Below are 23,466 nucleotides of genomic sequence, written 5' to 3'. Positions count from 1 at the left end.
ATTCATACACCAAGCAAATGTGCATTAAAAGCATGAAAGTGTGTAAGAAATATATACACAATAAAAGCAGTCTAAAAACAATGCATAACAGTTCTGCATATAAAAAATGTTTATAGAAAAGTGTTTGTAAAAAAGTATCTAGTGAAATCACTACCTGCAACTGCAGTTGGAAGTCTTGCTAAGTATAAATCTCAACAGTGGTGGAAAGTATATGTTACTACAAATTACTATTAAAGTAAAATAAAATGAAGTGAAAAGTGAAGTAAGACAAAGGTAAAGGAGTTATCTTTTATAGCTCCTCATTTTCAGGACACAAGCTATATTGCAATGTTCATTCAAACCTGGGTACGAGAATGAGTCTAGTAATATTTGCCATTCTAGCTCCTTATTCTCCAAAAAGAGAGTTACTGGACCCCCTCTTTCTGTTTTCTTGACCTGGTCAATTGCAATAAAATGAAAGCTATGTCCTTGATGTTTCATTACGTGTTTAGCTAAAGTGTTTTCTTTTTTCAGTTTCCTTATGGCATAATCATGTTGGTACAGCCTGTCCCGTAGTCTCGGTCAGACTTGCCTATGTAAAATGCTTCACAGCAGTTACACTTAGCTAAATAGACTATGGATCTAGAATCACAGTTAAGCTTATGTGTAATGTGGTACTTTTGTTGCGTATTACAAAGGAATTGGAAGCCTTCACAAGGTGGCAATAGTTACATGCCCGCACTGAAAACAGCCTTTTGTTCTAGTCATTAGCTCCGTCTGTTTACTTCTTTCTAGCAAAGTTTTCAAATTATTGCCTCTCCTATATGCTATCAGAGGTTTTGTGCCTAACTTGTCCATGAGTTCCTCATTATTTGTTATGTAATACCAATTTTATAAAGTATTATTTGAATATTCCTCGAGTCAATACTGTAATTTGTGATGAAACTATTTACAAACGAGGTCCCTGTTATCTCAGTGTTGGAGGTTGCCCTAAGAAAGGGTATGTTCTCCCCAACCCTCGGATTAGCCTCTAAGTCTTCCTCTTGTCCACTGAAAATTTTGTGTGGAAGTAAGGGTAGAAATTGACCTTCCCTTCTTTTATTATTGACCTCATCCAGTATTTCTTCAAATAAAGTATTTGGGTATCCTCTGTTGGTGAACATTACTTGCAAGATTTTACATTCTTCTTGGAATAATATCTCATTACTGCACATCCTGGCTGCTCGAATTAGCTGTCCTTTATGATAGCCTTCTTTGCTTGAATGGGTGGCAGCTGTTGTAATGTAAAAGGAGTTGCAGTAAGTTGGTTTCTGTATATCTTTGAAGAATATTCACAATTGTTAACTTCTTTATACAAGTGAACATCAAGGTAGTCAATGCTTAGCTCTGAGAATTTAGATGTGAATTTTAAAAAGTCAGTTGTGTTATTAATAGAAGAAACAAATTCATTTGCTAGTGTCTCATCGCCATCAAAAGGATGAAAATATCATCCAGGTATCTTGTGTAGAACTTGATGCGGTTCATTGTGTTAACGTCCTTAAGAATGTTGTCAACCTCCCAGTAGGCCATAAATAGGTTAGCTACTGTAGCACCACATGGGGACCCCATAGCTACACCTTGTTTCTGGAGATAATATTTCCCATTAAAGATGAAGAAGTTGGATGTAAGTATGATGTCTAAAAGTTGGGATACTAAATCAATTTCATTTTTGGGTGCCCCCAAACGATCTAACATCAGTGAAATCCATTCAATAGCCTCCAAGTGAGGTATAGGCGTGTATAGATCTATGGCGTCGATAGTGAGGAAGTTCAGTGAGTCGCTGTAATCAATTTCACTTATCTTTTTTAAAAATGTCCACGAGTCCTTGCAAATGTGTGATATTTTCTTAATATATTTGCTCAGGATAATTTCTACAAGTTGGGCACTGGGGTATGTAAAAGAGACTCGGCTATCAATCAATGCCGGATTGGTGGATTAACCAAGTTTTATGAATTTTGGTATACCAAAATTACTGGTGTCCTAGGCATTGTGATGTCAATGTAATTGTAGGTGTCAATATCAATGCACCCACTAATAAATAGGTCCCTTAAAAACCCTAGTCCTAGAAATTGACATGTTCATCTCATTCAGTGACGATGAACTATAAGCTGGACTATCGAGCACAGTTTCCATTTTACTAATATATAGGAAGTTGTCAAAGATTACAAGCCCACCTCCTTTGTCAGGTTTTACTACCCTGACCGGTGCTTTACATAAGTTTTCCAAGCCTTGTAGTTGTTCTTCTGTGATGTTATAGTCTAACCGGTCATTTTTAGTATGTGAAAAAGTGGCCATTTGTCTGAGGTCCAATTCACAAGTTTTTCAAAAGTGTTAAAATGTTGTGTAGTGGGGGTTGTAAGTACTAGCTAATTTCAAATTAGTATTCATGTTAGTAACATCATTGTTAAACATTACATGCAAGTTCAGTTTCCTGACAAAGCATTTCAAGTCAATCAACGTCTTAACAAGGTTACATTTAGTTGTAGGAACAAAAGTGTTCCGGATGCTAGTAGTTCTATCAGGGATGGAGGCACGTGAAAGCTAGAAAAATTATAGATTTTAAAGTCGCCTTTTCATTCGTTAAGATACTTAAGTCACCTAACATGTTGTTGTTAGTGATAGGCGTTGAATTGGGAGTAGAGTCATCTGTTACTATCGTCTGGACCAGTTCTTGTTGTAGTAAGCGCTGTTTGGGTTCCCTAAAAAATGCCTTCCCTGATTTTCATACCTTTGTTGGTTGTGTTGTTGTCCACTTCTGGTGTTGTGCACTTTCACATAGTTGCCACGTGGAGGTGCAGCTGAGTTAAAGTTCGTTCCTGTTTCATCCCAGTCATCACCTCCACTTAGGTTTGGCTCATTGTTTTCATTCCCAGTTTCTGTAATAGTACTGTCAACTTGAGTATTAGTTGAAGCCATTAGTTTAGGATAAGCTGTTCCATTAGAATAGCTCACCCTATCCTTGCCAGTTTTTATTTTTGTTCACTTTTAACTTATCCACTAAACTGTCAATACTGGAAAGATACGAGTAATCGTATTTATATCTATCAAAGTGCAAGTTTTGTTTTAAGGAACTGTCCAGTTGGTTGACTTCTTCAATTAATCTCGTAATATGTGTGCTGTAATGTTTAGAGATCAATTCCATAAGCTCAATTCCTTGTTTGTCAAACAATGTCCTTAAGTCAGCACAAAAAACATTATTTTAAAAATTCCAGTAGGGTTAAAGAGGACATAAGCCTTTTGGAATGATTTTCTCTGAGATACATTGTTGAAAATAAACTGTCTCTAATTGAAGTTTTTCAGCTTCAATAGTTTATTATCAAAGTCTTTTAGACTGTCTGTTATTGTGTTCTCACTCACCGTAGAGTTAGATAGCCCCATAGCCGGTTGTTCCTGAGGTGTACCAAACCTCAAGTTGTCTGTGTTTTGAATCCAAATCCCAAAGTTCGGAACACCAATAAGCCCTGGTGGCATTGGTAAAGAAACTCCGTTCCTTGATGTTGAAGCACTACCAGTTAGGATGTCCCTTAAGGAATGAACACCATTCGGTGGTTCAATAATGTCCTCGTTACGGACAGGTTGACCTGGAGGTATGGAATCCAGGTTCAGCAAAGAATTAGTGTCAGAAGGAGTTCCCGTCACTCCTCTTTGTAATCCTCTAGCAGGTAAGGCTGGGTGTAGATGGTGTGATCCGGCAACTTGTTGTGTGGTAAAATTGACGCGCTGGTCCAAAGCGTCAAGTTTGCTGACAAAAGAATCCATTCTTTTGTTTAATGCACGGATTAAACTGGTAAGATCATTACTTTCATCCACAGTTACGTTGTTACCTTATCTTACCAGTTTAATCCATGCATTAAACAAAAGAATGGATTCTTTTGTCAGCAAACTTGACACTTTGGACCAGCGCGTCAATTTTACCACACAACAAGTCGCCGGATCACACCATCTACACCCAGCCTTACCTGCTAGAGGATTACTAAGAGGAATGACGGGAACTCCTTCTGACACTAATTCTTTGCTGAACCTGGATTCCATACCTCCAGGTCAACCTGTCCGTAACGAGGACATTATTGAACCACCGAATGGTGTTCATTCCTTAAGGGACATCCTAACTGGTAGTCCTTCAACATCAAGGAACGGAGTTTCTTTACCAATGCCACCAGGGCTTATTGGTGTTCCGAACTTTGGGATTTGGATTCAAAACACAGACAACTTGAGGTTTGGTACACCTTAGGAACAACCGGATATGGGGCTATCTAACTCTACGGTGAGTGAGAACACAATAACAGACAGTCTAAAAGACTTTGATAATAAACTATTGAAGCTGAAAAAACTTCAATTAGAGACAGTTTATTTTCAACAATGTATCTCAGAGAAAATCATTCCAAAAGGCTTGCGGTCCTCTTTTAACCCTACTGGAATTTTTAAAAATAATGTTTTTTGTGCTGACTTAAGGACATTGTTTGACAAACAAGGAATTGAGCTTATGGAATTGATCTCTAAACATTACAGCACACATATTACGAGATTAATTGAAGAAGTCAACCAACTGGACAGTTCCTTAAAACAAAACTTGCACTTTGTAGATATAAATACGATTACTCTCAGATCTTTCCAGTATTGACAGTTTAGTGGATAAGTTAAAAGTGAACAAAAATAAAAACTGGCAAGGATAGGGTGAGCTATTCTAATGGAACAGCTTATCCTAAACTAATGGCTTCAACTAATACTCAAGTTGACAGTACTATTACAGAAACTGGGAATGAAAACAATGAGCCAAACCTAAGTGGAGGTGATGACTGGGATGAAACAGGAACTAACTTTAACTCAGCTGCACCTCCACGGCAACTATGTGAAAGTGCACAACACCAGAAGTGGACAACAACACAACCAACAAAGGTATGAAAATCAGGGAAGGCATTTTTAGGGAACCCAAACAGCCTTACTACAACAAGAACTGGTCCAGACGATAGTAACAGATGACTCTACTCCCAATTCAACGCCTATCACTAACAACAACATGTTAGGTGACTTAAGTATCTTAACGAATGAAAAAGGCGACTTTAAAATCTATAATTTTTCTAGCTTTCACGTGCCTCCATCCCTGATAGAAATACTAGCATCCGGGAACACTTTTGTTCCTACAACTAAATGTAACCTTGTTAAGACGTTGATTGACTTGAAATGCTTTGTCAGGAAACTGAACTTGCATGTAATGTTTAACAATGATGTTACTAACATGAATACTAATTTGAAATTAGCTAGTACTTACAACCCCCCACTACACAACATTTTAACACTTTTTGAAAAACTTGTGAATTGGACCTCAGACAAATGGCTACTTTTTCACACACTAAAAACGACCAGTTAGACTATAACATCACAGAAGAACAACTACAAGGCTTGGAAAACTTATGTAAAGCACCGGTCAGGGTAGTAAAACCTGACAAAGGAGGTGGGCTTGTAATCTTTGACAACTTCCTATATATTAGTAAAATGGAAACTGTGCTCGATAGTCCAGCTTATAGTTCATCGTCACTGAATGAGATGAACATGTCAATTTCTAGGACTAGGGTTTTTAAGGACCTATTTATTAGTGGGTGCATTGATATTGACACCTACAATTACATTGACATCACAATGCCTAGGACACCAGTAATTTTGGTATACCAAAATTCATAAAACTTGGTTAATCCACCAATCCGGCATTGATTGATAGCCGAGTCTTTTACATACCCCAGTGCCCAACTTGTAGAAATTATCCTGAGCAATATATTAAGAAAATATCACACATTTGCAAGGACTCGTGGACATTTTTAAAAAGATAAGTGAAATTGATTACAGCGACTCACTGAACTTCCTCACTTCGACGCCATAGATCTATACACGCCTATACCTCACTTGGAGGCTATTGAATGGATTTCACTGATGTTAGATCGTTTGGGGCACCCAAAATGAAATTGATTTAGTATCCCAACTTTTAGACATCATACTTACATCCAACTTCTTCATCTTTAATGGGAAATATTATCTCCAGAAACAAGGTGTAGCTATGGGGTCCCCATGTGGTGCTACAGTAGCTAACCTATTTATGGCCTACTGGGAGGTTGACAACATTCTTAAGGACGTTAACACAATGAACCGCATCAAGTTCTACACAAGATACCTGGATGATATTTTCATCCTTTTTGATGGCAATGAGACACTAGCAAATGAATTTGTTTCTTCTATTAATAACACAACTGACTTTTTAAAATTCACATCTAAATTCTCAGAGCTAAGCATTGACTACCTTGATGTTCACTTGTATAAAGAAGTTAACAATTGTGAATATTCTTCAAAGATATACAGAAAACCAACTTACTGCAACTCTGTTTTACATTACAACAGCTGCCACCCATTCAAGCAAAAGAAGGCTATCATAAAGGGACAGCTAATTCGAGCAGCCAGGATGTGCAGTAATGAGATACTATTCCAAGAAGAATGTAAAATCTTGCAAGTAATGTTCACCAACAGAGGATACCCAAATACTTTATTTGAAGAAATACTGGATGAGGTCAATAATAAAAGAAGGGAAGGTCAATTTCTACCCTTACTTCCACACAAAATTTTCAGTGGACAAGAGGAAGACTTAGAGGCAGGGGCGGCTCGTGGCATAGGGCTGCCGGACTGCAGCCCCCTCAAAAAGAAAAAAAGAAATGAAAAAATAAAAAAAATATTTTTTTAAAATTCGCGGACTTCTTCAAGATGATAGACCGAGTCCCGCTTATCGGTCTATGCGCATGCTCAGGGCAGCCCGCCGTCCCCATAGGGGACACAAGGAGCCGCCTGTGCACTTTACAGTGCACAGACCCGCCAGGATTATGGGACGCCATCCGACTGCAAGGACTCGACAGTGCCTCAGGGACCTCGGCCGGGAAGGAGCATGTGGATCTCGGGTCTTCAGTATTGCGCGGGAAGGATGTATGGATTGTACGGACGTTAACTCTGGATGTATTCATTCAGGTAAGGTGCCTTTCAATTTACAATGTTTATTTTTCTTTGTGTATGGTGCTTGTGCTTTACTGGAGTTTGTGTATGGTGCTTGTGCTTTACTGGAGTTTGTGTATGGTGCTTGTGCTTTACTGGAGTTTGTGTATGGTGCTTGTGCTTTACTGGAGAGAGAGTGTGTGTGTGTGTGTGTGTGTGTAAATGCCCCAGGTGCTTATGGTGGTGTGGTAGGGAATGCCTCAGGCTTGAACCCTGTACCCTGTATGCAGGTGTTAAAGACTTGAGTTCCCTACCCACCACCATTTGTAAAAAAATTTCAGATTTTTACCTCATATTTGATCTGATCTGTTCCTCATAATATCTATGGTTTGTAAATGTTGTAATGCTTGATATTTGATGGTGTAGTAGTAGCATTGTTGCCTCACAGCTGCAGGTTCTTGGGTTTGATTCTTGGCTGGGGTTCCTTCTTTGTGGGGTCTGTATCTTCTCCTGTGTTTGTGTGGGTTTGCTTTTGTGCCCTCCCATGTTACAAAGACATGTCTGCATTATTTCTTCCTGGGCCTCCGCTGAAAATTTGTTTATTTGTTCCAAATCAGACTGTCCTGATTAAAAAATGTTAAATAAAATTGATAGGCATTTGAATTTCAGACTTAAGGGTTTCTGAATGTTTAATTCCCTCGTATTTGATGGTGCAGTGGTAGTATTGTTGCCTCACAGCTATAGGTTTTCTGGTTTGATTCTTGGTTGGGGTGGCTTCTGTGTGGAGTCTGCATCTCCTGCCTGTGTTTGTGTGGATTTGCTCTGGTGCCCTGCCATTTTACAAAGATGTGTCTGCAGGTTTAATCCCTCGTCTGCTGAAAATTGTTTTTGTTCTGTCCGCAGTAAATTTGACAGGCATTTGAATTTCAGACTTCAGGTTTCTGAATGTTTATTTCCTTGCAGATTTGATGGTGCAGTGGTAGTATTGTTGCCTCACAGCTATAGGTTTTCTGGTTTGATTCTTGGTTGGGGTGGCTTCTGTGTGGAGTCTGCATCTCCTGCCTGTGTTTGTGTGGATTTGCTCTGGTGCCCTGCCATTTTACAAAGATGTGTCTGCAGTTTTAATCCCTCGTCTCTGCTGAAAATTGTTTTTGTTCTGTCCGCAGTAAATTTGACAGGCATTTGAATTTCAGACTTCAGGTTTCTGAATGTTTGATTCCTTGCAGATTTGATGGTGCAGTGGTAGTATTGTTGCCTCACAGCTATAGGTTTTCTGGTTTGATTCTTGGTTGGGGTGGCTTCTGTGTGGAGTCTGCATCTCCTCCATGTGTTTGTGTGGATTTGCTCTGGTGCCCTGCCATTTTACAAAGACGTGTCTGCAGTTTTAATCCCTGCTGAAAATTGGTTTTGTTCTGTCCGCAGTAAAATTGACAGGCATTTGAATTTCAGACTTCAGGTTTCTGAATGTTTAATTCCTTGCATAATTGATGGTGCGGTGGTAGTATTGTTGCCTCACAGCTATAGGTTTTCTGGTTTGATTCTTGGTTGGGGTGGCTTCTGTGTGAGTCTGCATCTCCTGCCTGTGTTTGTGTGGATTTGCTCTGGTGCCCTGCCATTTTACAAAGATGTGTCTGCAGTTTTAATCCCTCGTCTCTGCTGAAAATTGGTTTTGTTCTGTCCGCAGTAAATTTGACAGGCATTTGAATTTCAGACTTCAGGTTTCTGAATGTTTAATTCCTTGCAGATTTGATGGTGCAGTGGTAGTATTGTTGCCTCACAGCTATAGGTTTTCTGGTTTGATTCTTGGTTGGGGTGGCTTCTGTGTGGAGTCTGCATCTCCTGCCTGTGTTTGTGTGGATTTGCTCTGGTGCCCTGCCATTTTACAAAGATGTGTCTGCAGTTTTAATCCCTCGCCTCTGCTGAAAATTGTTTTTGTTCTGTCCGCAGTAAATTTGACAGGCATTTGAATTTCAGACTTCAGGTTTCTGAATGTTTGATTCCTTGCAGATTTGATGGTGCAGTGGTAGTATTGTTGCCTCACAGCTATAGGTTTTCTGGTTTGGTTCTTGGTTGGGGTGGCTTCTGTGTGGAGTCTGCATCTCCTCCATGTGTTTGTGTGGATTTGCTCTGGTGCCCTGCCATTTTACAAAGACGTGTCTGCAGTTTTAATCCCTGCTGAAAATTGGTTTTGTTCTGTCCGCAGTAAAATTGACAGGCATTTGAATTTCAGACTTCAGGTTTCTGAATGTTTAATTCCTTGCATAATTGATGGTGCGGTGGTAGTATTGTTGCCTCACAGCTATAGGTTTTCTGGTTTGATTCTTGGTTGGGGTGGCTTCTGTTTGGAGTCTGCATCTCCTGCCTGTGTTTGTGTGGATTTGCTCTGATGCCCTGCCATTTTACAAAGACGTGTCTGCAGTATTAATCCCTGCGCCTCTGCTGAAAATTGTTTTGTTCTGTCCGCAGTAGAATTGACCGGCATTTGAATTTCAAACTTCATGTTCTTCAGAATACATAGTAGCACAACCTTTTTTCTAGCAATTTTCTAAGTTTATAAGATGAATATTTTAAATTTGTCCCTATTTTTGGGACTGTATTCCCCATTATTGGCTTCGGCCCAGGTTTTTGTGCTAAGGTTGACAGCTATGGCAAGAACTGAATTCACTGAATATGGACTGTAGAATTGTGCATATTTACTGATAAAGGTGCACTGTAAAATTGTGCATATTTACTGATAATGGTGGACTGTAGAATTGTGCATATTTACTAATAATGGTGGACTGTGGAATTGTGCATATTTACTAATAATGGTGGACTGTAGAATTGTGTATATTTACTAATAATGGTGGACTGTGGAAGTCTGAGTAGACTTTTTATGATAAATGTTCTCAACTGGGCAGTTTTGCCATTATGGGTGCATATGTTTTGTTTCATTGCTTACTGGAAAAATGTTCAAAACAAATTTAAAACACCCTCTAACAAGTGTACTGTATTGTACAAGGAATATAATTTTTAGTACAATGAGGAAGGTGTATCAAAGAGCACATGTATGTTTCATATGCAAGGGGCCTATGATTCAAAACAGCCCAAAATTAATCTTTATCTGCCACTGGCAAAATGTATTTTCTTTGAATGTGGGTTTCAATGAATGTGAGTTTCAAGGGCAGAGAAGTTTTAATGCTAAGTTTTCATTGTGAGACTGCATTGCTTTGTTTAACAGATTACTTAATGTTTGTGCTGTAAAATACAAAATAAAACTTTCAAATGAAGTCCAATCATTGAAGTAAAGCAGTATGCACATTAGTGTTTATGGTAAATGGAGTGAAATAGCCAAGTAATGGTTAATTGGAATGGCTGCAGAGGCTCCAGTTCAACCATTATTTTGTCAGGGGAAGGGCAGCAAACTCAGACAGGCCCAGCTGAACTATACCTCCCAACTGTCCAGATTTTCAAAGAATGAATAGATTTTTGCTTCTTATTTTTGGTTTGTTGTTCATAAAATTTGTAGTTTTAATTCCTAAATGATTTGCCAGAAGTCACTAAATAATAAGTTTCAGACTTCATAACCTTCATAAAAATGCATGTTAAAGTAAGAGCCGTTCTATCAACTGTCTCAATTTATACAAGAGCAATTTTAGTACTGTTTATATGTGCCCCAATATATTTGGCCTTGTTCAGATTTACTGCATTAACAGGTTGAGAGGTACATGCAAATAAATTGCTTTATAGAATTAGGCATAGCCAACCTCTCAACTGTCCCCAATTTTGGCTCAAAATGTTGCTCTTCCCCTAATAATCCCTCCCAAAATAGCAATTTTGGAAGAAAACATGGAGGGTTTACAATTAAGAAATAACTGTAATAATCAAAGTTATAGATTACTTGAAATGCATGTAGATTCTTTTATTTTGTCAGCTGCTCAAGGTAGCAGTACTAATATTAAAGTGTCCCTTCTTTGACAGGTAGAAGCTGTATTGTGTGTCTATTTTATATTTTTGCATCACATTTTGGTCCATTTTTCATAAAATTGTGTTTTTGGCAAATTAGTGACAAATCACTAAAGACTGAAGTTAGAAAATGACAGACATTTGAGTTTCAGATTTTATACCCTTCAGAAAATTCATACTAATGCAAGACCTATTCTATTATCTTTCTAAGTTTATTAGAGCAATATTTAAAATTGTCCTTCTTGTTGTGCCTTTGTCCCACTTCTGTGTATGGCTTTGTCCAGATTTCTTGCTCTTGAAGTTGAGAGGTATGACAAAATGTGTCAGGGCCATCACAGTCAGCCAGAGATTTCAAATTGTGACATGCTTGTTGCACCCCACTCCCCGTAGTGACTCTGGATGTGTCCAAGTCCACAAGGCAAGGAGTAGTTGTATCTACCTTGGATGGGGAGGACACACTGCATAAGTACTACAGTGGCTTTTCATCTGTCCTTGATTTTGCAGAATGGTCTGGTTTCTGTCATATTTTTGTACTGTTGATTTATGCTTATTACTCAAAGTGCCTGTTGCTCTGTGTTTAAGTAGCAATGCTTTAATGACCATAAGGTAAGCTTGTCTGACATCGTAAGATGCAAGTAAGCTTTAATAAGCATACTGTTAAAGAATTGCCAACATTGAAAGCCTTTCTGTTGTTGCCATGCAGAGAATACTTGACTAGATAATGTATAAGCCTTGGGTATTAAAGGACAGGATTCCATTATTTTAAAAAGCTCATTACACTTGTTGGAGACTTCCAGTCATCTCTACAGGCTTTACCGTAAACTAAACAGAATGCCAATCATGTGTGGTCCATAACCTGTACAGTAATCCTTTAAGCAATGTATCTTGAGCTTGTTTTGTTTTTTTTTTCATTTTTACTTTTATCATGTTTTCCCCATGACGCGTTGTCAGGCAGCAGGTCTTTTTGGATAAGAAACATTTTTACAAGTGGGGGCATCACATAGATTTCTACTTTCAGCATGTTGCTTGGTACTTTAATAAAGCTGAATATATTATAATTAGAACTGCAGTGCAAGGAGAAGTAGTTTGAGTTGAGTGCTTCTGGTTTTTCTTATACTTGATTTTGACTGGCATTCAGTAAGTAATTAAAAAGTAATTTATTTTTCATGCCTCACAACCTTTTTGTTTCCATCTAGATATTAAGTAAGCTGTCATGCAGCCAATGCATTGAAATATTTTTATTCTTCTACACTTATTTTTGTCTTGATTGGACTTTCATAATGATGGTTTGCCACCCAGGGCAGCGCTTTTCATTAAAAGTATTTTTTTTGTGGTTTTGTGCATGGGTCCTCCCCTTTATGGTTGACCACACCCCTTCCCTTTGACCCCGCCCATTCAGCGTCTCCTGCAGCCCCCCTGTGATTTGAAGTCACCAGCCGCCACTGCTTAGAGGCTAATCCGAGGGTTGGGGAGAACATACCCTTTCTTAGGGCAACCTCCAACACTGAGATAACAGGGACCTCGTTTGTAAATAGTTTCATCACAAATTACAGTATTGACTCGAGGAATATTCAAATAATACTTTATAAAAATTGGTATTACATAACAAATAATGAGGAACTCATGGACAAGTTAGGCACAAAACCTCTGATAGCATATAGGAGAGGCAATAATTTGAAAACTTTGCTAGAAAGAAGTAAACAGACGGAGCTAATGACTAGAACAAAGGCTGTTTTCAGTGCGGGGCATGTAACTATTGCCACCTTGTGAAGGCTTCCAATTCCTTTGTAATATGCAACAAAAGTACCACATTACACATAAGCTTAACTGTGATTCTAGATCCATAGTCTATTTAGCTAAGTGTAACTGCTGTGAAGCATTTTACATAGGCAAGTCTGACCGGAGACTACGGGACAGGCTGTACCAACATGATTATGCCATAAGGAAACTGAAAAAAGAAAACGCTTTAGCTAAACACGTAATGAAACATCAAGGACATAGCTTTCATTTTATTGCAATTGACCAGGTCAAGAAAACAGAAAGAGGGGGTCCAGTACCTCTCTTTTTGGAGAATAAGGAGCTAGAATGGCAAATATTACTAGACTCATTCTCGTACCCAGGTTTGAATGAACATTGCAATATAGCTTGTGTCCTGAAAATGAGGAGCTATTTTGTCTTACTTCACTTTTCACTTCATTTTATTTTACTTTAATAGTAATTTGTAGTAACATATACTTTCCACCACTGTTAAGATTTATACTTAGCAAGGCTTCCAACTGCAGTTGCAGGTAGTGATTTCACTAGATATTTTTACAAACACTTTTCTATAAACATTTTTTATATGCAGAACTGTTATGCATTGTTTTTAGACTGCTTTTATTGTGTATATATTTCTTACACACTTTCATGCTTTTAATGCACATTTGCTTGGTGTATGAATGTAACAAACTGCTGATGCATCAATGTTTTATGGTTTCCAACTGTTTTAAAAGTATGAAACTACATACTTTTGAGAATGCTCCTAAACAGAGCTTTCATTCCCTGAATTTACTTTTGCAAGAAATGCTGCTAACACGCCTTCATTGTGATTGCATTACTAATTAAGGCGAGGGTGTGTTGCATAAAAACCTGACTCTGACACTGCATTTTACTTTTGCCTCTGATGAAGCTGTAGTTTTAACCACAGCGAAAACGCTTGTTTTAACAATAAAGTGCGTTAAGGTTTAAGTTTTTTCCGACTTCAGTGTGGCTTTATACGTGCAAGTGGATTTCAATTTCAGTGTTACAGCTTGTATTGCAAACAGCCTTCACAATAAGGACTTTAACATTTTTTGGGCTTTACGGTGCTTGTCCGGACTGCTTTTGTGCATTTTACTGGTTTCCGTTTGTCTGCTTTAACATTACTAGAGAACAGGTCATTAATGCACTTTCCAAGGCCAAAAACAGTGAATCAATGGGCCCTGATCACATCCTGGGATGTTTAATAAATAGAATGAAACATGACCTCTATGGTCTACTTGAATCACTTCTCAACTTGAGTCTTCAGTCAAGTTTTGTGCCCAAGGAATGGAAGATGGCTACAATCATTCCCCTGCACAAAGGAGTTCCAACCACTGATCGAGGTAACTACAGTTCCAGACGTCTTATCAGCCTCATATGTAAGACCATGGAAAGAGTCACCAAGGACATGATAAATGAGGACACAGGTAACCTGCAAACCTGCAAATACTGGACCCATCACAGTTCGGCTTTGTTAAAGGAAGGTCATGCCCATTAAATTTGGTGGACTTTCTTGAGATGGTCACCAAAGCACTGGATGAAGGTAAGACTGTGCACACAGCTTACCTTGACCTGGCCAAGGCTTTTGATACAATACCCTGCTCAGGCATTATAGACAAGCTTGCTAATTTAGGTATAAATCTTTTTATCATCCACTGGATAGCCAACTGGCTCACTGATAGGACCCAGGAGGTCAAAATAGGTAAGGCCACTTCCACCAAGAGGCCAGTCACTAGTGGAGTCCCCAGGGCTGAGTACTGGGCCCGCTGCTTTTTGGCATCTATTTCTCTGAAATGGAAGCAAATGTTGAAGGTTTATGACTGACTAAGTTTGCAGATGATTGCCAGCTGGTGGATATTACCGACTCCCCTGCAGACACTACCATTCTTCAAGAAGGTCTATCACTGGCTAACAAATCAGACCAAAGCCATGGTCTTAAACTCAGTGCTAAGAAATGCATAATTGTACCCTTTGGAAAATCAACCTTCTTGGCTAATTACCATGTTGGTAATATGTCCTTAAGAGTTGACCCAGTGATCAGGGATCTGGGTACGCACATAGACTGTAGCCCTACCTTTGACCACCATGTGGCCACAGTGGTAAGGAAGTCTTTTTATGATGTGAAACTTATAAGTAAGGGAATGGTATTTAGGTCCAAAGATGTCATTATCCAACTGTACTCCACCCTTATCAGACCAGTCATAGAGTACAATGCTCCCTTTGGTATGTACCTAACCAGGCATATGCAGCAACGGAGCAACCTCAGATGTTCCTTACAAAAGGAATACAAGGCATAACAAACCTGCCTTATGCAGAGCACCTTAAAGCCCTTTCCCTCTACTTAGTCTCATATAGATTGCTGAGGGGTGATCTATGCCTGGCCTATAATACTTCTGTATTCCCCACACTTATGAATCTCTTAAATATTCATAAGTCAAACAGTACCAGAAATGCAAGGTCTAGGGACCTGAATTTTGTCTGTGACAAACAGAACATGCTGGAGAGACTGATGCACATCCCAGAGACTGCCTCTCCTATGGCACAGGCTTCCCATCCATGTGAAGATGTGTTCATCTATAACCCAGTTTAAGCACAACCTAGAGAAGTGGAAGAGGAATAGGAAATTTACACCGGGCCTGGCACCCATGTCCCTTATGGACAGAGGCAGCTTATAAATGCCTGGTCCTCAATGTCCTATTTGGATGCGGGGCATCATTAGTCTTTTGGGAAAACTTGGCTAGGCCAGCCTAGTAACAGTATATGAATCTATGAATCTATAGATTGCTTATTTACTATGGAGTTCTGATACATTTTCTTTTCAGCTCCTTTATTTGGTGGTTGCTAGCTTTATGTTACTGATACTAAAGATTACATGTAACAAATGCCAACATAAATGTGGAAGACCTAATTTATCTGAGGAAAGGGTCTTGCACAACATTACATAACCTGGCAGGAGTATCAAACTTTCTTTCTTTCTTGGAATGTTAAACGCCTTAACAGTAGATGTGAAAGCCAATATTAAGGTAAAACACAAATGCACAAATCATTCTATTATAAGAAATTAAAATAAAAAACGATAATTCCAGTATAATTCCAATACATTTTAGAGAGTTTGGAAGAGTGAAGGATAGCAGTCTGTTCACCCTCTGCCAAAAAAGAGAGAGTAAATGTTATTACATAAAAACATTACTCTGTTGATATTAATCAATGGACGAGAGGTGAAAGATTGGGGATTTTATCTCTAATTCATTCTGGTATGCAAATTATTTTACTGGGAAATGTTTATATCCCTAAAGAGGAAAATACTGACTCACTACACCAAATACCAAAGATTGTACTGAATAAACCATATAATTATGATATGACACTTGGAGGAGACTTCAACCGTGGATTCAGGTCCAGCTTTAGATGGAATCTCTGCTGTTGGAATTTGTTTACTTAAAATGTCCCAAAAGTTAAATAGCATGATTAAAGAATTTGATTTAGAAGATGTCTAGTAGACTCTTATACCCTACAATTTTAGACTAAACATACATTGCAGAAAAATATAGCATTGGTAGTAGATGTGGTATTGGTTTATATCTAGAAAACTTCTTATTAAAATCACAGCATTTGGCATTATGGCATCCCCATTTCCAATCATTCTTAAAAATTCCTTAGAAATGTAACAGTTTCAAGAAACTAAAAATACTACCTAGGATTTTGTTCTTTTGTTAAGAAAAGATTATCCTACAACAGAAACCATGAAACAAAAGTGTAAGAAATTCTGAAGCATAAGCATAAGTGATAGAAATGTTTAGTTATTGAGAGGTTTTCAAAGTAAGACTGAAAAAAAATGAGTTAAAGAAAGACAAAAATTATAATCTTTGTGGATAAAAATATTTTATAATTAGAACCCAAACTTCTTAAACTTGAATCAGAATATTAAAGAAATGCAAACCTGTAGAACTCTGCTAGCAGATTAAAAAGAATATAATGTCCAGAGCAATCTGGAGCATTTTTGGTGAAAGGAGAGAGACAGACAGACAAAGCAAAGACAGAGCAGGTGTCTTTGATATAGGGGTCAAGTCTGAGGTGTGTGATTGCCAGTAGAAGATGTTGTAATGGAGATTTGGATTTACCTGATTGGACAGTTACTGGTAAAAGACTGCTTCCACAGTGAAAGCCCCGGTAACAACTGACTATGTGTTGTTTGGTTTGTGTATTACTGAGGAAAGATTTTTTTTTCTCAGAGAGACTTTTGTTTCAGAATAACTGTTTCACCACAGGGTGTAGTTTAAAAACTGTCAGATCTGGAAAGTATACAGTACACTGAATTGAGTTATGTCACTAAAAGTGCTGAAGGACTGATATGCATATTGTATTGCAAGTGAATTGCTCACTTTGCTTCACCTATCAGTACATTTTTTTCCTAGCAAAGACAGTCTGTTTTATGTTGCACCAAATAAAATGTACTCTTTTACAGTGTGCTGCTTGAAAAGTCCACAGCATGTAAACACCAAATAAAATATGTGCAAATAAAGAGCAGAATAAAATTATAATAATTTTATCAGGGGGTTTTGGGAATTAAAGCATTTTCTTCTTCGAGTCATAAACAATTCACTCAACTTTTCCAGTTACATTTATACTAAATAAAGTTAAAACTCCAACAATCATGAGCTACTAAATCATGTTTGCTCTCATCTCATTTAAAGGGGAAATCAAAAAATTTAACACAATTCAAATTCTCTTTTAATGTCTCCATTTTGAATCACATCTTAAATTATTTCCAGACCTAATTTTTGCTGAATCACATCTCAGTTGTAAATTTGACAATGGAAAAGACATTACGATTACAAACTTTATTGCAAGCAACTTGGTAGGAATTGTAACCTCGAACTACCAAATAATGTTGAGCCAATGCATTTGCCATCTTTTTTTATTATAGTCACGTTTTATTATATTAATATGATGCATGCACTCAGTTTCCCTATTTAATATTTGAAATTCTGTATACTATAAACTGTATATTACATGCAAATCTGGATTTCATTTTACTTCTTTTGTCTTAGCAGAGAAGTTGTCTCTTATGTGTATATGTATTTATAACCATTGGAGCTTTTCTCCCTGGGCCCCCTCTGAAATGGGGTTTTATTGTGTAGATGAACTTTCCTGGTAATCAAATACAATAAATAAATAAAGCAATAAATAAATAAATAAATAAAGATGTGTAACACTCACATATAGCAACAAACACCAAGTTCTTAGTACGAATATCTGTGTACTCCTTCAGCATATAGCATTTTCTTGGTTTCACAGACGCTCATGACGCACCTATTACATTTATAAGTTCCATGTTTCTTTATAGACATTCCATTTCTTTTACATAATGCTGTACTAAAGGATTAATTGAGGTTCCTTGCTTTTTTAAAAGAAAATAGTGGTTGATTTCCTATGTTTTCTACCACAAACTAGTTACTCATAATTATATCTCAATTTCTTCTAATTATGCTTTCAACTGTTTTGTTAACACAAGGAATACGTTAACTAAACATTGTGAAGCATACACTTTATTTGACACACTGAGAGTCCAAGCCTTCAAAAATAAACTAGGTGGTGATAATTATTTTTTGCAATATGAAACAAAATGGAAACTGAGATGTGAATCCAAGAAAGCAGTGGGACTGGATGACGGAAATAATTCAAAATGTGTTTCAAAACTGAAACATTTAAAAAAACTTTGAGGGTGCTGAATGGGTTGTTTGCCCTTTAAAAGAGATCATATTTGTATGAATTAGTAACTAATGACTAGCAGAGATGGGGTCAACAGTGGAGGCATGAGCTAGTCAGTACCCACCACCTTTGGCCCAGGGTGAACATATTCATCATCTCAGCCATGGCATCAAGTGTCCAAACAGTTAACTGAACTTGGGTCACCTGGACTACAGTCAGGGCTTTACAGAATATGTCTTTCACATGTCTTACCAATTTTTACCTCTCAGCAGTCAACTTCAAGCTTCCCTTCCCCAGACCTCATTCATCACCTCACCAATTTACTGTTCTTCTACCCCAGCTCCTCACTGAGCATATTCCTCCTCCCGCAGACCCTTATCGCAGCATCTCTTCACAATGATCCTCCCCTCAAGTTCTTTCTTCATTCTATATTGTGATCTTTCTCCTAATTGTGGCCACCATCTCCAAACACAGTCTTTTTGTGAGTTTCAGCAACAACTCTCCACCCCTATCACAAGTGCCTTCCAATATAATATCACTCAACTGTCCCTGATTACAATCCGTCGTTAATGCTAAACATTACTGTCACATACTTTTTGTTGTTCAGAAAATGTATATTGATGGAAACCTTGCTTTATTAGATTTTAAGTTAATTAGAGGAATATTTTAAATTTATTCCTGGCTTTGGGCATTTGTTCCCGTATTATGTTTGATTTTGAACAGGAAAACTGAGCAAAGGGGTTGAGAGGTATGCCCACTGCTCAGCTATCACACAGTAAGACTCTTTCCCCATTTGAAAAATGTCTACCATTAATGACTTTGCCACCTGACCCCTCTTCTCATCATCCCAGCATATGGAAGATGCATCCATAAGTCTCCTTCCACACTCTATATACTTTCTTCCACAACCCTTCAACCTCAGCTCATATATGATTATTGCTTGTCTTCTACCCACTATTTTCCTAGCACCTCGCATTCTACACTGCTGTTAACTTTCCTATCTCCCATCCTTGACGATTGGAAGGGAGATAGGAAATTCACCTCAGGGATCACGTCAGTCACCCTGCTAGACAGGGTTCCAGGGAAGTAAATATTGTGGGATGAAATATCAAGGGAATTGTTATGGCCAGGCTTGTATAGGCCCTAGGGCCAATAGCCTAGTACCAACCTATGAACCTATGAACCTATAATGCCAAATACCATTGTGGTAGTAAATGCATCAATCCATCCCCGCTGATAGCTGCATATAACTTCCACTATGAATAACCTTAGCCTCCTGTACTGACATTTTTAAATACTTTGTAGCAATATCCTCCTCCCTAATCTATTTCTTCTTTGTCCATGTCATTCCATTTCATCCCATTTCCTGTGTTTGTCCTCTTAAATTTACTGGCACTATACATCTCCCATTTCCAGAATCCCACCTACTTCCTCTTCAGTCTCCAAGCAAATCTGTCTATACTTCTTGCGTTAGCCACCCCACCTCTCCTTTGGTGATGTAGGGATACAGCACCTGAGACAGCATCACCATTCCAATTAACCCAGTCCATGCGGGATACAGCACCTGAGACAGCATCACCATTCCAATTAACCCAATCCATGCGGGATACAGCACCTGAGACAGCATCACCATTCCAATGAACCCAGTCCATGCGGGATACAGCACCTGAGGCAGCATCACCATTCCAATTAACCCAGTCCATGCAGGATACAGCACCTGAGGCAGCATCACCATTCCAATTAACCCAGTCCATGCGGGATACAGCACCTGAGGCAGAATCACCATTCCAATTAATTCAGTCCATGCGGGATACAGCACCTGAGGCAGAATCACCATTCCAATTAACCCAGTCCATGCGGGATACAGCACCTGAGGCAGCATCACCATTCCAATTAACCCAGTCCATGCAGGATACAGCACCTGAGGCAGCATCACCATTCCAATGAACCCAGTCCATGCGGGATACAGCACCTGAGGCAGCATCACCATTCCAATGAACCCAGTCCATGCGGGATACAGCACCTGAGGCAGCATCACCATTCCAATTAACCCAGTCCATGTGGGATACAGCACCTGAGGCAGCATCACCATTCCAATTAACCCAGTCCATGCGGGATACAGCACCTGAGGCAGCATCACCATTCCAATTAACCCAGTCCATGCGGGATACAGCACCTGAGGCAGTATCACCATTCCAGTTAACCCAGTCCATGCGGGATACAGCACCTGAGGCAGCATCACCATTCCAATTAACCCAGTCCATGCAGGATACAGCACCTGAGACAGCATCACCATTCCAATGAACCCAGTCCATGCAGGATACAGCACCTGAGGCAGCATCACCATTCCAATTAACCCAATCCATGCAGGATACAGCACCTGAGACAGCATCACCATTCCAGTTAACCCAGTCCATGCGGGATACAGCACCTGAGGCAGCATCACCATTCCAATTAACCCAATCCATGCGGGATACAGCACCTGAGACAGCATCACCATTCCAATGAACCCAGTCCATGCGGGATACAGCACCTGAGGCAGCATCACCATTCCAATTAACCCAGTCCATGCGGGATACAGCACCCTGAGGCAGCATCACCATTCCAGTTAACCCAGTCCATGCGGGATACAGCACCTGAGGCAGCATCACCATTCCAATTAACCCAATCCATGTGGGATACAGCACCTGAGACAGCATCACCATTCCAATGAACCCAGTCCATGCGGGATACAGCACCTGAGGCAGCATCACCATTCCAATTAACCCAGTCCATGCGGGATACAGCACCTGAGGCAGTATCACCATTCCAGTTAACCCAGTCCATGCGGGATACAGCACCTGAGGCAGCATCACCATTCCAATGAACCCAGTCCATGCGGGATACAGCACCTGAGACAGCATCACCATTCCAATGAACCCAGTCCATGCGGGATACAGCACCTGAGGCAGCATCACCATTCCAATTAACCCAGTCCATGCGGGATACAGCACCCTGAGACAGCATCACCATTCCAGTTAACCCAGTCCATGCGGGATACAGCACCTGAGGCAGCATCACCATTCCAATTAACCCAGTCCATGCAGGATACAGCACCTGAGACAGCATCACCATTCCAATGAGCCCAGTCCATGCGGGATACAGCACCTGAGGCAGCATCACCATTCCAATGAACCCAGTCCATGCAGGATACAGCACCTGAGGCAGCATCACCATTCCAATTAACCCAGTCCATGCGGGATACAGCACCTGAGGCAGCATCACCATTCCAATTAACCCAATCCATGCGGGATACAACACCTGAGGCAGCATCACCATTCCAATTAACCCAATCCATGCGGGATACAGCACCTGAGGCAGCATCACCATTCCAATTAACCCAATCCATGTGGGATACAGCACCTGAGACAGCATCACCATTCCAATTAACCCAGTCCATGCGGGATACAGCACCTGAGGCAGCATCACCATTCCAATTAACCCAGTCCATGCGGGATACAGCACCTGAGGCAGCATCACCATTCCAATGAACCCAGTCCATGCGGGATACAGCACCTGAGACAGCATCACCATTCCAATGAGCCCAGTCCATGCGGGATACAGCACCTGAGACAGCATCACCATTCCAATTAACCCAGTCCATGCAGGATACAGCACCTGAGACAGCATCACCATTCCAATTAACCCAGTCCATGCGGGATACAGCACCTGAGGCAGCATCACCATTCCAATTAACCCAGTCCATGCGGGATACAGCACCTGAGGCAGCATCACCATTCCAATTAACCCAGTCCATGCGGGATACAGCACCTGAGGCAGCATCATCATTCCAATTAACCCAATCCATGCGGGATACAGCACCTGAGGCAGCATCACCATTCCAATTAACCCAGTCCATGCGGGATACAGCACCTGAGGCAGCATCACCATTCCAATTAACCCAATCCATGTGGGATACAGCACCTGAGACAGCATCACCATTCCAATTAACCCAGTCCATGCAGGATACAGCACCTGAGGCAGCATCACCATTCCAATTAACCCAGTCCATGCGGGATACAGCACCTGAGACAGCATCACCATTCCAATTAACCCAGTCCATGCCATTGGAGTTCCATATTTCTCTCCCAACCTATCCAGCTGCCACATTACCTTTTCTACTAAACCACCCATTTTATGGCTTTATCCTGCTTTACTTTGCCCCTTCCCTCACTACCAGAATCACCTCTGCATCTCCCTTCCACCCTCCCACCAGCATGATGACTGATGAAACTTCAATGCAGATGCTTCCTGAAATTGAAACCCCTCTAATACCTCCCTGTACTTCTTCAAACTGAGTTATACTATCTAAAACCCCTTCCATTCAGGTGAATCACTACTAGATAAACTAAAATTTAATGCATATATGCAGCATGCCACCGAATTCAAACAACACTGTGAAAACGAACAAGTGAAACAAAATGAAAGTATATAACTATATTTTTTTCATGGAAGCTGATAAGCTGGCACTCCAAGACATTCCTTCATGAGCTTGTGAATTGACTATTTTTTTAATAAAAAGTAATCAGCTTAGTAGCTAAGAAGAGTAAGCCAACCCTAACTAATAATTCATTTATTGCTTCTAACAAGACTGAAGTATTAACGCTTTGATTATTAATCTGACTAATGTATGGAAGTTCAGTACTGGTTTACCACATAATCAGGGTTGCATACTCCTCACTGAAATAATTATGGGCACAGGGTTGAATGTGCCAATACCCTCTCTCCTTGACTGAAAATGAAGGCGACAGACATCATACAACATAATTATATATTTTATCATACAATATAGTTACATCATTTGGGATTCATTTTATTGTATTCATATAAATGTTTTACTACCGATGTTAGAGTGAATGAAGCATTATTGTTGAGTAATTACTTGCCTTTCATTACAGACAGCAGATATCAACACAAATTTAACAGTTTTAAAGAAGAATCATTTATACATCTTTCTGTCATCACAGCGCTCTATAATGCTAAGTTGTTCTTAAAAGTAAAGAGGTG

General features: G+C 39.5%; 1 protein-coding gene across 2 annotated transcripts in view; it reads right to left on the bottom strand.

The window, feature by feature from the left end:
• The window catches only part of KCNQ2 (potassium voltage-gated channel subfamily Q member 2), a 942,433-nt gene that overhangs the window by 162,749 nt on the left and 756,218 nt on the right, over positions 1-23,466 (bottom strand). The window lies entirely within an intron of this gene.

This window comes from Protopterus annectens, chromosome 12.part0 (assembly GCF_019279795.1).
Source record: "Protopterus annectens isolate FY-2018-M chromosome 12.part0, PAN1.0, whole genome shotgun sequence".
Classification (NCBI taxonomy): Eukaryota; Metazoa; Chordata; order Ceratodontiformes; family Protopteridae; genus Protopterus; species Protopterus annectens.
The sequence above is the reverse complement of the archived record's forward strand: the minus strand, read 5'-3'. Positions and strand labels throughout refer to the sequence as shown.